This window comes from Arvicanthis niloticus, chromosome 4 (genome assembly GCF_011762505.2).
Source record: "Arvicanthis niloticus isolate mArvNil1 chromosome 4, mArvNil1.pat.X, whole genome shotgun sequence".
In the NCBI taxonomy this organism is placed as follows: Eukaryota; Metazoa; Chordata; class Mammalia; order Rodentia; family Muridae; genus Arvicanthis; species Arvicanthis niloticus.
Window position 1 is genome coordinate 123479533 of NC_047661.1, and position 15427 is coordinate 123494959.

Sequence of the window (15427 nt, forward strand, 5' to 3'; positions counted from 1 at the left end):
ATAAATTAGTATCATCTAAGTTCAAAATGTCAGTCACCTGTGTTAGCATGGTCATCAACACATTTCAATTTTCGCACAACACATTTTTTAAATCAAGTAAGTGAAAAGATATTTTAGAAGATAGTTGTATAACCTACAGAACAGGATAATTTTCACAACCATTAAAAACTATAGATCCCAAAAGACTCCAGATAGAAGCAGCCAGAAATCTAGACATCCATGTAAAATTAGGTATGATGATTCATTAAAAGTATCTATTGGAAAGCACTGGTGATTTTCTAAATTAGGGGGTTAAACACACACACACACACACACACACACACACACACACACACACACACACAAAACCAAACTCAGCAACCAAATGGATAGAATACTAAAACCATGTTTAACTGGCTGACAGCTTGTTTTTAAATAAACAGCAGCAACAACAACAAAAAGGATTTCAAGTGGCATAATACAATGTTTGTTCTCAAAACCATAAGAATGGAGTGTCTGAATAGGAAAGAAGTGGCGTTAGGTAGAGCATGTGTCAGTGTCTGCAGCAAGCTTGCACAGTTGCATGCGTTTACATACTCAGAGCTATGGACTTCCTCTTCCTGGTAATCATAATATGTGGAATTTAGGATTGTTTGTTTGTAATTTAGAAACACAATGTTTCATTTTTCTTGAAGTGAATGGGACTTATTCCTAATGTCAGCATCTTATTGAGAACATACACACTTCTCAATCAATCTATGGCTATGGATAATAGAAAATGCCATGTAATGTTGCTGCCTGCACACTGGAGCCTGACACAGGAGTGACATAGAGGGGACAATGGAAAATGAGACCCACTGCCCTGGGTGAGCAGCATTGACTGAGCCAGTCAGCACTGCAAGCAGGTAGCTAATTTAGTGTGCCAGTAAGAATTCAGTTCACAAAATTTGAGAATTTTAACCTCAGATTTCTTTTTCTGTTTTTCCAACTAGAAAAATAGAGCAGAGACCTAACTGCTTTCATCCACTCTTTCTGCTTCCTTAATTTATGTAAACCGTTTGTTAGGCAGGCTGCAGCCTTTAGTATTGTAACTCTCCATTCTCAGTGGACGTCAGATTGGTTTGAATTACTAATTGCTTAGACATCGAACCATTCGTAGCTTTGTCCATCCATATAGAGGATCATCAGAAAAATATTCCAAACAGAACATTGAAACTTAAAGACAAAACAGTGAGTTTGGTTGTAGATATAATTTCAACTTCAATCAATGTGAATAAAAATGATTCCCTCTGTGCTCATGTATGTGTGTACACACACACACACACACACACACACACACCCCACACCAGGCTGAAGTTTGACCTGTGGAATCCCAGACATCCCTGTTAAGCCCATAGAAGGCTCTCTTAAAACAGGAATGCACATGCACACATAGCTCCCAGGGCACATCTGGATGATTTACAGAAGAAGATCAGAAATAGCTTCAACTTTTCTGAAAGGGAAAAATGTCACACTTAAAAAAAAAAACAAACACATACAGACACAAAATCAGGTATAATCTTGAATCCTGGAAACACCCATTTTCTTGTCACTGTAAAACATGGAAGAATGAATCTTGTATTTTTTTTATTATTGATTGATAGTGTGTGTGTCTGTGTGTATGAGTGTGGGTATTAGCGTGTATGTGTGTATGTGAGTGTGATATTGTGTGTGTGAGTGTGTATAAGTGTGGGACGTACACAATGGGAATGAGACAGGCAGGGCAACCCAAATACTCCATTGTTTGCCTTTGTTGACAGAGTGACTGGAGATACAGCGACTAGAATGCTGACTGAGGAAGAAATTTTACAGAAATAGATGAGAAAAGTATCCACAACTACAGTCTTTTCTCCTTGGCTTATGTTCTTTCTTTGCATCTTAGGCAAGAATAATTTTAAAAGCTCTCTCTCTCTCTCTCTCTCTCTCTCTCTCTCTCTCTCTCTCTTTCTCTCTCTCTCTCTTCCCTCCCTCTCCAATTCCTCTCTCTCCCTCCCTCCCTTTATCTCTCTCTCTCCCTCTCCCTCTCTCTCTCTCTCTCTCTCTCTCTCCTCCCTCCCTCTCCAATTCCTCTCCATCTCCCTCCCTCCCTTTATCTCTCTCTACATCTCTCTCTCTCTCTCTCTCTCTCTCTCTCTCTCTCTCTCTCTCTCTCTCACACACACACACACACACACATGCACGCACAAAGGTGAATCACAGAGTCACAGATATAAATGAGAATGTTCTTAAAACATTTACAAAAATGAGAAGCTCCTCGGATCTCCCCCTCATCTTCATGCATACATCCTCAATTAAAACAATGCTCCTGATAGCAGGCAGAATAATCTGCATTTTATTTCACTCATGAGCAAAATAACAAGTTACTCAGGCCTGCGGCACTCATGAGTGATATGGGGCGTGTAATATCCTTTCCATTGAGTTTCCTATTATTAAGCTTGAAATAAGGAGTTCAGAATTAACTGTGACAATGATTTTATCTAGTGTTGGCATCACCATTAGCTTTTGCAGTTTACTGCTAATAAAAGTTTAAATTTGCTATTACTTCTAATAACCTTCTTGCCACCTTAGCTGTAGGAATTAGACAAAGAACCCTGCTGATACGTGGCTAGTGACATTTTCTGAAAGTGTGGAAAAGTATGACGACAACAGTGAGTGTTATTTACCCAGGTGTAATAAAGGCAGGCCCTGCTGGCCTTGGGCAGCCTAATGCAAAGCACCTGCTCTTGGGGTACAGCGGGGGCCCGTTAAAGAACAAATCGTAAGATGCTGGTTTCCCACAATGCAGTTCCAAGCCTCAGAGATCAGTTTTCTAACAATCCAGTAGATTCTAAAGTAGGGGGAAAAATCTGTGACATGACGACATGGCCTATGGGAATGAGCGGGATGTCTAAGTTATTCATTGTCTGATTAACGGAGATGCTCGTATTTACGCAAAAACATCGAGAGTGTACCAGTGTGTTTGAGCGTTCCACCAAGTCCTTGGTGTCCTTCACCGGAACCATCTTCTGAGACACTGGACATTGCTCTTTCTCCCATTTTGGCTGTGTGGGTATGAATTCTCACAATTCATTTCCCTGTGAGTGCTTTTGTGCCCCGGCCCCTAGTTTCAGCCGAGGTCGATCTGATAGTCTTGTCATAGTGAATGCAAATGAAACTATGGGATCCAGAATACAGAGAAATACACTGAGTCTAAACCATTATTAAAGCATTAACTTTTAATTACATAACGTTAATTATCAGGCTGGACTTGGCAAAGTGCACATTCGGTCATGTGGTGGTCTGGCTCTGGTGTACGACCTTCTGTCTGAACATACTTTCACTGTGAGTTATGCCAAGTCAGTGGATGTTTTGGTGAGTGTATTCATTGGTTCGCTGTGGTGGTTGTTTGCCTAATTCCTCCAAATGGGGGTAAGAAGGGGAAGTGGTAGCTAGTTAAAAGCACACTCTTGGCTTTGATGCTGTTTTGTTTTAAGTAGTACTTCTTTCCCCAATTTCTTCTCATTTTTAGGATATTGAATTTTATTAAGAAACTAATATAAAAGAAGAAAGAAGTTTGTTTCCCAACCAGGGCACTCTACAGGGTAACTTCAGTTTGCCCACAAGTGAGAAATGAACAGCTGGCTGCAGAACTCTGAGCAAGACTAACCTGTATGAGGCCCACAAAGCTGGAGAGCACATGACAGAGACCGAACTCTGAATGACTTGTGTAAGAGAGGAGGCCCAGACCACTCACAGTCTTACCAGACTAGACACTGCTGCAGCATGTGGAGACCTATTGTTTCTCTCATGCCTTCTTCAGCCCTCTCTGCTTGCTGGGACACCTTAATCACTTCCTGGTGGGTGCTAGGCATGCACACATCTTTCCTCCCTCCTCATGGGTCTTTGTCTTCTTTCAATACTTTAAACTAGGATTCTATTGCTGCCTTCTTCTGGATTAGATCAGTGAGATAAGTCATGCAGGTGCCAACGGTGGTCTACCTAAGCTTCTGGGAAGGTGTGATGTGGAAGATACCCATGGGACTGCACACAAAGGAGCCATATGGACCCCAGCAGGAGATCAAATGGTATGCTCATGGTATGACCTTCTTGGTGACCCAGGAAGTATCCCTTATGGCTTTTGTTAAATTTCACTATTCCCTCTCATGTCTAGGAAATGCAATCTCGGCATTCAGAGCCAGAAAGCAATGGTATCTTTCCCTTAATGAGTCAGGACCTCATTCCTTATGAATGTGAACGATTCTTCTCACATCTGGAATTCATCTGTTTAACCACAAAATGTCGGTTAGGAAAGAAAGAATTCAGCAGAGAAAGTGATACTCAAGGCCAGCCCATGTGAGTTGACTGGAAATTTGGTTAAAAGAGATAAAAAAAAAATGACTGAAAATCAGGTGAAAGCTACTGCTGGCTATCTAATGAGAATGAAAGCAAGGCACACCAGTGTCAGCTCCTTCCCTGACATGTGATCCCATACATTAAGAATACCCATGCTAAACCCTTGTCTGTGGTCTAATCATGTTGCCTCTCTCAACTCTACCCCACTCTTTTATTATTAAACATAACTTTATTTTTATGTGTGTGTCTGTGTGTATGTGTGTCTCTGTGTGTGTGTGTCTGCTTCTGCATGTGGACTGTGTGCATACTTACAAAGTCTAGAAGAGGGTGTTCTCAGATCTCGTGAAGCTAGAATTATAGACAGTTGAAACTATCCAAAGTGGGTGCTTGGAACCAAACTCCAGTCTCTGTGGGAGCAGACAGTGCTCGTAACCATCTCTTACTCTCTTACTTTAAATTTTTAATCTGCACTGGGGATGGAAACTAGGAACCCTCCCAGTGCATAGATTATTTCTGTAAGTGACTGGCTTGAGGGATGGGTAAGGGGAGCAAGGGCCCCATTTCAACACTGAACTTTGATCCTAAAAACACACAACTTATACTTGTACATTGCTGACTGAAGTTTCCCAAAGGACCCTTGTTTGAACATCATCTGACTCTAGTCAAGGCTGCTAGCAGTGAAGTAGTCAGAAGTATGTAGAATTACTGATATTATTTTTGCAACAATACTGGCTGTACTAATTTCCAGTATGTGTGTTAGATTTTATTGATTTAGGCAACTCTGAATGCTTTGTGTTTGCTGGAGTTCTTCTCCTTAAACTGACAAAACTTCTCTAAACTCATTATTTGCTCCATAAAACAGACTGAAACTGTAGATATTTGTTTCTGGATAAATTGTTTGCTATCCCGTTAACTATATAACTGGTATTCTTCATCTCTCAATTGCTGAAAGCCCACAATAAACAATAAGGTGTCTTCTGTTACACACAAACAGCGTTCACTCTGTTAATTGGGGCTAATGAGAGGGCAATTGAACTTTACCCTGCCTGTTTTGTTGTTTCTCTAAATGGTAGGCTGATGGCACTTAGAATTATTGGCTTCTCAACCCCCTCACTCTTGTTCTTTTCTTTTCGTTTCTCCACTGGGACTATACTTTCACTGTCAATGTCAGCCTATGAGATCACCAGGGGAGCAACTGTGCTCGTGACATGTGCACAGGACATCAGCTTAAAGGAGGTTCATACAGCTGCTGGCTCTAGGGGTAACTTTAGTTTAGGGTAAGGTAGGGAGTCCAGGGAGTCCTAGATAATTAAACAAAAGTCACCTGCCCTCTATTATTTAAACGTATTTTTCTCCTTAAAAGTATAGACAGCAGAGGCTGCTGTTGCATTCTCCATTTATTAACAGCATGGGATCTCTGACTCTTCTCCTCAGCCCTGTGGGATGGGAAGTCTTTCCTTGAGAAGTGGGTCTGGAGCCCCAGCTGTGGAAGGAGCAGGAGGGAAAAGGAAACAGACAGTTGAAGTGAGACAGCTTTGAACTTGATTTCTACTCCACCGTTCCTCTTGTTTATTCATGCATGCCGCATGATCCTCTGTGTTTTATGTTTCCTTATTTAATTTATGGAATGATAAAAGACTTAGTGAGGCCGGGAGTCACCTGTTTGGGTGAGAGAGCCCAGGATTCATTCATTCATAAAACTCTCTCAAAATCTGCTGTGTACCACATGGGACAAAGATTTTAGAAGTGCAGCATTAACAAGTAGCTATACAGGGTCTCCAAAGAGTTTTGACCTCGTTGTAAAACAACAGAAAACAAAACAAAACACCGCCCAAACAATGGGATTTCACTGGCTTACAGGTTATCAACATATTGATTGATGGGTACACAGAAAGGCAGAAACTCAGGTCGGAATGGAGAAGAGCAGCATGGAGAATGTGGTATCTCTGAGAGTCAGGAAAGAGCCAAATTACCAAATTGGAATAATAAAATCGAGACAAAGTGTTCGGGAGACAAATGACTAATGGCTGTTGTTACAAAGAAAAGTCAAAAAAATCACAAATATATAAAATGTGGTGGACAAAATGGGTCCCACTGTAACAATACAAGTGGTTGGTAGGGAAAAACATAAGTTCAAGACCATAAACTAGAAAGGGATAGGATCTCCACAGCAAGACCAACAGAAGCAACTAAGATGGACCCCTGGGGGCTCCCAGAGACTGAACATCCAACCAAAGAGCATACACTGGCTGGATCTAGGCTCCTGCACATATGTTATGTAGTAGGTATGCGGCTCGGTCTTCATGTGTGTCCTCCAGCAATTGGAATGGGGGCTGTCTCTAAAGCTGTTTCCTGTCTGTGGAATCCACTCCCTTGGCTTGGCTACCTTGTCTAGCCCCAGTGAGAAAGGATGACACTAGACCTGAAGAGACTTGATGTGTCAGGTTGGGGAGATACCCAAGTGGAGTTCCACCCACTCAGAGTAAAAGGGGAAAGGCAATAGGGAAAGGGACTGTGTGAGGAGGGGGGACCACCAGGAGGGGCTGTGGTCTGGATGTAAAGTGAATAAACAAATAAATTAATGAGGAAAATATAGCTAGAAAAGGGTTAGAAACAGATTCAAATGATTTCCTAATTTGTAATCCTATCCTTTATCATCACAATCTTTTTATAAAATTACTAATTTATTTGTGTGTGTGTGTGTGTGTGTGTGTGTGTGTGTGTGTGTGCCTAAGTGTATGTGCATCACCTGCATTCCATGCCTGCAGACCCCAGAAGAGATCATTAGGCTTCCCTGGAACTGAAGTTACAGAAGGCTTTGGTACCATAGGGACACTGACAGCTAACTCTGAGATTTCTGGATGATCAATCAGTGTTCTTAACCACCGGGCCAAATATCAGTCCATAACCTCACAGTCCTGTTTCAGTTTAATATATATATATATATATATATATATATATATATATATATATGTCTATGTATATGAATGTGTGCATGTGGCCATACATTGAAATGAGTTCTCTATATATATGCTTTCTACCTCACAGGGTCATGCCTCAAGCAACTTGTTGATTATGTCAAAGTCATGTTCTAATGGAACTAAAATGCCAACAGACCTTGAAAGATGTCATCAGATAGACTTTTATCCTTTTCTGTAATTTTAAAAACAAAACAATTCTAGTCATTTGAGTCTGTTTTGAAACAGTCAAACTTTAAAAAGTTGCCTTTTATGAGAATGAAGTGAAGGCAATAATAATAATAATAATAATAATAATAATAATAATAATAATAATAAAAAATAGTAATAAAGAAAAAAATCAAGCAAGCAGTAAAGCCAAGCAAAGGTGAGTAACACATTTGGATGTGTATTAAACACCCTTATGGATTAGAAGAACCTTAACTATTTCTCCAGTGACTGAACATTTGAAGAGAACATTCTGTTAGTAGGTAACTTTTTACACTTGAATTATTTAAAATTTGGATCTACAGATAGCTAATAATGGATAAACAAATAATTTAACTATGTGTAAAACTATCTTATATTTTTAAAGACACTATCAATATGTGTAACATGACAACTGGACTCTGCATTGAATGCACATTTTTCCAGCCAATGGGATCATTTTCTGAATGAAAATATATAAATTTGCATGTTTTAAGGAATGTTGTAATCTTTCAACCTAGACCAGTTGATTACAGAAGCCACAGTAAAAACATTTATGAAAAAGAAATTACAACACAAAAATAACATAGCACGTATCTAATATATAACAGATTTAGGTGCTTACAATAAATAGCCTCTTTAATGGTATGGTTTTTAAAAAATATAGTCTATGGTTCATAAATGTTTTCATCCTGTTCTGGAAAACAAGTAACTGAATTTTTTTTATAGTTATAATACATTATTTTAAAATGTACTTTGCTATCAAATGCCTTGAAAGAAAATCCTACTTTCCTATTTTTTTTTTTTTTTATGAAGGATACAGCATATTTCCAAAATCTGAGCTAAAACCAGAATGGACAAGGATAATGGTGGATTTAAGGAAGAGATTATCCTTTCTCCTCCTGCAAATGTTTTTACTGCCCTTATTATAATGTTCTCTCTCTCTCTCTCTCTCTCTCTCTCTCTCTCTCTCTCTCTAATTTTCCTTGTTTTGTTATCCTTGGAATCTTGAGCAACACTTTCTATGATGCTTACAGATATCATTATTATGAATTCATATACTGAAAATGTGAAAAACTCATAACAAAATCAGTACACCATAAATATGATAAAAGCTGTATATTCTTATTTTAAAATGTACCTTTTATTTTAATTGTATCCATGGGAGGGGCATTTCCCCATGAGTGAAGCTGCCTGCAGAAGCCAAAAGAAGGGACTGGATCTTCTGACCAGGGAGTTACAGTGGATTGTGAGCGGTTGTGAGCGGCTGAGAGTAGGTCACAGGTCCTGGGAACTGGACTCAGGTCCTCAGCAGGAGCTATGTTTACACTTCACTAGTTGAGCCAAGGCTCACCTCCAACCTCATTTTGCACGGGCATTTCACCAGCAGACCCCCTGTTTTGTCTTTTATTTTCTGTAATTAAAGAGCCATAATTCTAATATTAATTTCATATGCACAAAATGAATCTACAATGGTATATGCCCTTATAAAATCCCAATGAAAGAACATTTTTCAAGCTGTTCTTTTAGATCATGAGAAATTCAGTTCCTTCCTCTGTTCTAGAGCACTGATAGGGTTTGTGAACCTGGAATTCTTTTCTCTGTCTTTCTTTGGGGTTCAACCAATGAGAGGCCCTGCTGGGAGTGCTGGTGGACAAGTGGTGATGGACCCAAGAAAAGAATGAAGGAATTGGTGCGAGTTCATTCTTTTACCATTGGCCACAGGTCTAGCTGGGCAGTTGACTCTTCAGACACAGAGTTCATCAACACTTTAAACTTTCCCTCCATTTTTAACTCCAGCCTGAGGTTACGGAGGGGCTTTGGCAAAACGGTTCCATTCTCTTTGTTTACCCTTTGTGCCTTGATTAAAACATTCTTTGTTACAGCCATAAAAATTAAGGTGTATGAAGACTATATACTGAATTTAGACACTGAAGTTAGCTTCTTATATTTGCACACACTACATCAAGCTTAGTTAAGAATTTTAGAATATATATACAACACACACACACACACACACACACACACACACACACACACAAAGCCCATGTATACTCTTCAGTTGGTGGCTCTTTGAGAGCTCCTAGAGATCCTGGTAGGTTGACTATGTTGGTCTTCCTATGGGGTTCCTATCTCCTTCAAGCTTTCGATCTTTTCCCAACTTTTCCATAGGGGTCCTGATCTCCATCCAATGTTTGGTTGTGGGTATCTGCATCTGTTTCAGTCAGCTGCTGGGCCAAGCCTCTCAGAGGACAGTTATGTTAGGCTCCTGTCTGCAAGCACCAAATGGCATCACTAAACACGTCAGAGATTGGTGCTTTCCTGTGCAGCTCAGTCTCCATGTGGGTTCCAGAATAACTGAAGGGGAGCCTCTCCCTTAACACTGTAGCCTGACTGTGGTATCAGCTCCCCAACAGGGCTGCCTTGTCTGGCCTCAGTGGGAGATGATGCACCTAATCCTTCAGAGACTTGATATACCAGGATAGGGAGATATTTTGGGGGGAGAACCCTCTTAGAAGAGAAGGGGAGGGAGGAAGGGATCTGTGAGGGGTGACTGGAAAGGAGAACAGTGCTTGGGATGCAAATTAATTAATAAATAAGGATTGTAGATTGTCAACATGATGCTTTCTTCTGTTCTTAACACTCAAGGCTGATGTAAAAGCAATACTAGTTTGAATCGGAAAGTAAATGTTTTTGCTTCTGTCTCAAAAATCCATTTAAAAATACGGTTGGTAATGTTCTTATGTAAGGGGGTGTAGATAAAAAGAAATGTCATAAGCTGTCCCCAGGAGAATCCAAAGCCATCATGAGGAACATTTTGCATATTCTACAATTTGCCAGCATACCCTAGTAAGAGGAAAACTCCGGACATCTGAGGCCTGTACTTAAAGGACACACGTCACCTCATAATGACTCGCTGCTAACTCCATTAATGCAGTGGGGAGGGGGTTGTTCTGTTCCATGTCCTGGCTCATCTCACGCTTCACACTTTCTAGGTCTGTGGCTCTGATTTCTACCATAAGTCAGAAATGAATTTTTTAAAATAAGCACTTGTACTTTGAACCATAAAACAAAATCTGAGGCAGAAATCAGAGGAAGAAGGTAAATTACTTTTAGTGCTCTGCAAAGAAACTTTCACTTGGCTATTTCCTCTTGTTTTGAACCTCAGAAAAATCAATACAGAAACATATCATATTCTGAAGGCAGGTCAACTGTGCACTAGGTGTTTTTAACAGTTGGCTTTGAAGGGGATACTTATGCCCCCTTGACATGAATCTACAGTTCTTCGCACTAAGTGTCCCCATGAAACTACATTTTTGCTCGGGCTATCCATCTCAATGGTTATTACTTTTTACTGTTCCAGGCTTCTATCTTCTATTATGGATTCACTGATAGATCAATATGACAGAGGCAAGATAAAAGTCAGTTAGCTGTACATGTCTATTATGAGGCTGAAAATCCAGACACACATTCTTCCTGACAGAAGCCAGGCACATAACTGACTCATTACGTGTCTGGGTGGTTTTCTCGTCCTTTCTGTGCAAACTCACATTTCTGGACATGTTTCTTAATTTTGAGGTCCTCATGGCTTGTCAGGTTGTTAGGAGTGAGTGGTTCCCTCAGGGAGAGAGTGATTTTCAAATGCAATCTTTACTTTTGAAAGGAGAGAACAAAACACATTTGCTGCCACTCCAAGGCAGTAAAATGGAACGCTGACACACTTGGATTCTAAACCACAGGCAAGTGGACTGTAAAACCAAGCGGTGGTTCAAAGTCAAGGGGGGAATCGTTGCAGTCCCCTAGTGGGTAATGAGAATGAGGAAAGGTGCTTCAGGTTGGTTGGAAACCCTGAGTTCCCTCTGGAGTTGATCACCTCGGCCATTTATCACTCACCATTTTGAGAGAGGAAAATAAACTGTTATGCTAAGTTCCACTAGAAGCTCAACCATATGCACCACCAGCCCCCTAGGTTGTGTGCCAGCTGACAAGGTTGCCCACTGGGAGCTCGGAATAAATAAGGAGCTGGTCTCTACTTTTACCAACTCATCTCAGAAGCCCCCCCCCCGCCCCCGTGATCAGACATGTGCAGCTGGCATTTGATGTGTCTTTAGAGCAACTTTGAATATTTAACCCCTCTTCCACATTCTTCCACCTCATACATTTAATTATAGCAGGAAGCATTGTGGTTTCCAAGGACTTCCAAGGAAATCTCCACATAGCCTGGGAAGAGGGCCACCTCACTGAGGAGCATGGTAGAAATAACAGGCCAAGCAGTAACTGGTCTGCTGTAACAGTGTGCTTGCAAAAATCAAATCAAATCAAATCAAAACAAACAAACAAACAACCCCTCCCAAACCCTAACCCAATAAAACACAAAAAATCCCAAAACAAACAAGAAAGAACCTTGAGTGCTTATAACTGTTTATAACAGCATTCACTTTTGATTCTTCTCTCTTGAGAGAATAAGAATGAAGGCTGCTTTGTCAATCATGGGCGGGGATCTCCCTATAACAACAGAAAGTCAATGTGCATTTTGTGTGTAAGAGTATGAGAGAAAAAAAGGTATTCCCTTCATAGTTATGACATTCGGCTGGCTCAAAGAGTGAACTGGAGGAAAGTAAAACCAAAAGCAAGTGACCCAATTTTATGAAAAGAGGTAATGTAGGTAAAAACATTGAAGACCTGAATAGAAAATATACTCAATTAAGGGAAAGAATGCCAGAAGAGACTGGGTAATAGAGTCTATAGTCACTCAATGTCACATAACAATGCAAATTTATCTTCATCCCTGCTACTGGAGAAGAAACAGTAGCAAAAAAATCAGGAACAGCCCTCAGATCCCCTGACATTGCTGAAATTTCCCCATTGAAGTTGGTCATGACTTGCAAACTATGATATAACCAGTGGCGCCATTTCCTTTACACAGATAGATGTTAGGATGACTAAGTGGGGCCTGAGTGTAACAGGAAGAAAGAAACAAAGATAGAGCTGGTCCTCTGTGAACATCAGAACCTGGGAACAAACTGCAAATCTTCCTGAGTTTTACTATTTAATATATCAAGTGCGGTAAATTAACCTCAAAGAAAGCCATGTTGAGAGGTCTTGTTTGCCCTTAAAAAGCTCTATTAACCAACATGACTGTGAAACCTAAGGTGTGAAAAAGAGAGGGGGGAGTAGAGTGATGAAGACATGTTTTAATATCTTTACTGAGATACAATTCATATATATATATATATATATATATATATATATATATATATATATAAAATGATGGAAATAAAATGAGTTACTATTTCAGGAGCTGTAAGCCATTATAACAATCTAATGTTACATATTTATTACCTAAAAGATTCTTTTCTACTCATGCTCTTGACCCTCCTCCCAGACCAAGTGAATTATTAGTCTAATTTCTTCCATTGGTTCCCATTTTGCATACTTTATATAAATACCATCATGTGGTATTGTCTGTGGTGACCAGTTTCTTTCACTTAGACTATGTCTTCAAGATCTTTGTATTGTGACATACATCATTTCTTAATTCTTCTCTATTGCTTAATAGTACCTAAATGTATGGTGATATTATTTTATTTATGCATTCATCAGTTAGTCGATATTTGAATGATTTACTTTTCTGGGACATTTTAGTAACAAGCATATGGACATTCATTTCAAGTGTTTACATGGAATTTGGTTTGTATTTCTCTGGGGCAAATGTCTAAGAGGAGAAATGCTGTTTAACATTTTGAGAGATGGTTAGAGCCTTTTGCAAGGTGGCTACTGTGTCTGCCGCTCTCCTGGCCTTGTCAGTTCCCCTAGTATTTGTTGTACCTTATGTTATGTATCTTTAATTCTAGTCATTCCAGTGAGTTTGGAAAGTTATCTCATTTTGGTGTTGTTTGTGCTCCCTACAGTTTTGCATTTTGCCTTGTAATCACAAGAATACATTTTTTCTGTTATTCATAGAATATAATTTCCTAGAATTTATAAAGGAAGTATTTATTAAGTATTTATTAATTAATTAATTTATTTATTTATTTATTTATTTATTTATTTATTTTACTTTACGTATAGCAATGTTTCATTTGTGTATATGTAAGTGTACTGCATGCATACCTGGAGGCCAGAAGAGGGTGCTGGATCCCTTGGAAATGGTGTTACTAAATTTTTATAAACTTCCATGTGAGTTCTGGGAAATGAACCCAGGCCCTCTGCAAGAGTAAAACATGCCATTAAATGCTGAGACATCCCTCTAACCTGTCTTTTGCATTTTTTAAATCTCTTTAACCTTTGTTGACAATTCTCTATTCACCCATTCACACCATAAGACTGCTTAGTATACAGGACAAAACACAGGGGCATAAAACATTGAAAACTTCTGGATGGCGGGGTGACTTAGGCTGATGTCAGCTGAACCCCCTCAGTTGCCGGAGAAGGGCTATATGTTGTGTAATCTCCTAGATTAGTCTTAATGTCTTAATGGAACATTTCAATTCTTCTTCATGTATCTCTGACCCACTCACATAAAAAGCCAGAAATGTCTTTCCTAAGTAGAGGCCAATCAGCCTAAATAGACATGGAAACCTGCAAGGACTCAGGTCTAATTCTGCTTTTGTTCCATAGCTATGACCACTGAGTAAGCAAGCCATTGACTGAACTCAGAAGGAAGGGACAAAGGACACACTGCTTGGTGTGAACAGTTGGTTCACAGAAAAGGCACAGATGCCATGACAGGTGAAACCTGAAGGCTATTCACAGAATTAGTCCACCACAGAGAAGAGGAAGGAAATGGATGTTAACCATTGCTTCATGGTGTCATTGGCGCTTGGAATCATCAGTATGAAGCCCAGATTCATTAGCTTCCTCCTAGGGGTAACTATTCTCTCAGAAACAGCAATCCTAGTTTTACAAAAAAGAGAACAAAAGATGTTTACATGGTAAATAAATACTCTGTTGTTTTGAAACCAGCTCCAGTGTCATGGTGAGCATTCAGGACAGACCTAGATCCAGTGGTGGCAGCTAGTCTAAAATACTTGATAAAGTGCTTAGACTGGAATGTTGACATTGTTTAAGTATTATTAAATGTCATATCATGTTTTAGGCAAAGCTGATAGAGTTGTAGCACTGCAGTTCTAAACAAAATTGCTTCTGTTTGTATAGAGTCTGCAGTGTGGCTGCCTACACACTACAGCTCAATACCAAGAAAGGACACTCCACACGCAGACAGAATCCACGGTCCATTAAGCTTCAGGTTTGCCTTGATGTGGGCCTCTCTGATGTATTACTATGATACCCTATTTTTGTTGACTCAGTTACTCTGTCAGCAAAACCAAACATCTTGGCCTGTGGCCCAGCCTCGAGCTGTCTATGGAGGATATGTTTTTGCCTTTACCACCATGACAGTAATGAGCAACTGGCATTAGTTTGATTTGCATAATCGTGTGCTTCCAACTCAGAGTCTATGTCAGGAGGAGACAACTTATTGTGATGATATCCCCGGCATATTATCTGTTTTGTGCAATCAGCATTTATTTATGTAAATTCTATCATTACAAGGGGTCATTTTCTAACATTCTACCATGAAATTACATTCTCAGCCAATAAGCAGCAAGAAAAAAAAAATCCCTAGAAAGAGAGCTGGACATATTTTGTCATTCATAGCTGTTGGTCAAAGAGGTGGAAGGGATATTTGCAGTGGCTGCCTGCTTGTCTGCTTGTTTAGGTGATTTTCTGTAAAGGATTGACAAGCAAGATGACAATCAGGCAGTCTGTCTATCAGATTTGGAGCGAATGCTTTGGACAGCTCTCCTCTCATTCGCAAGCATGTATACACCACGAGTTCCCTTGCTAAGCTGAGATTTTCTTTGAAAATAACTTATGGTCTAAAAAAATTATTTTGTGTTTTTGTAGATGGT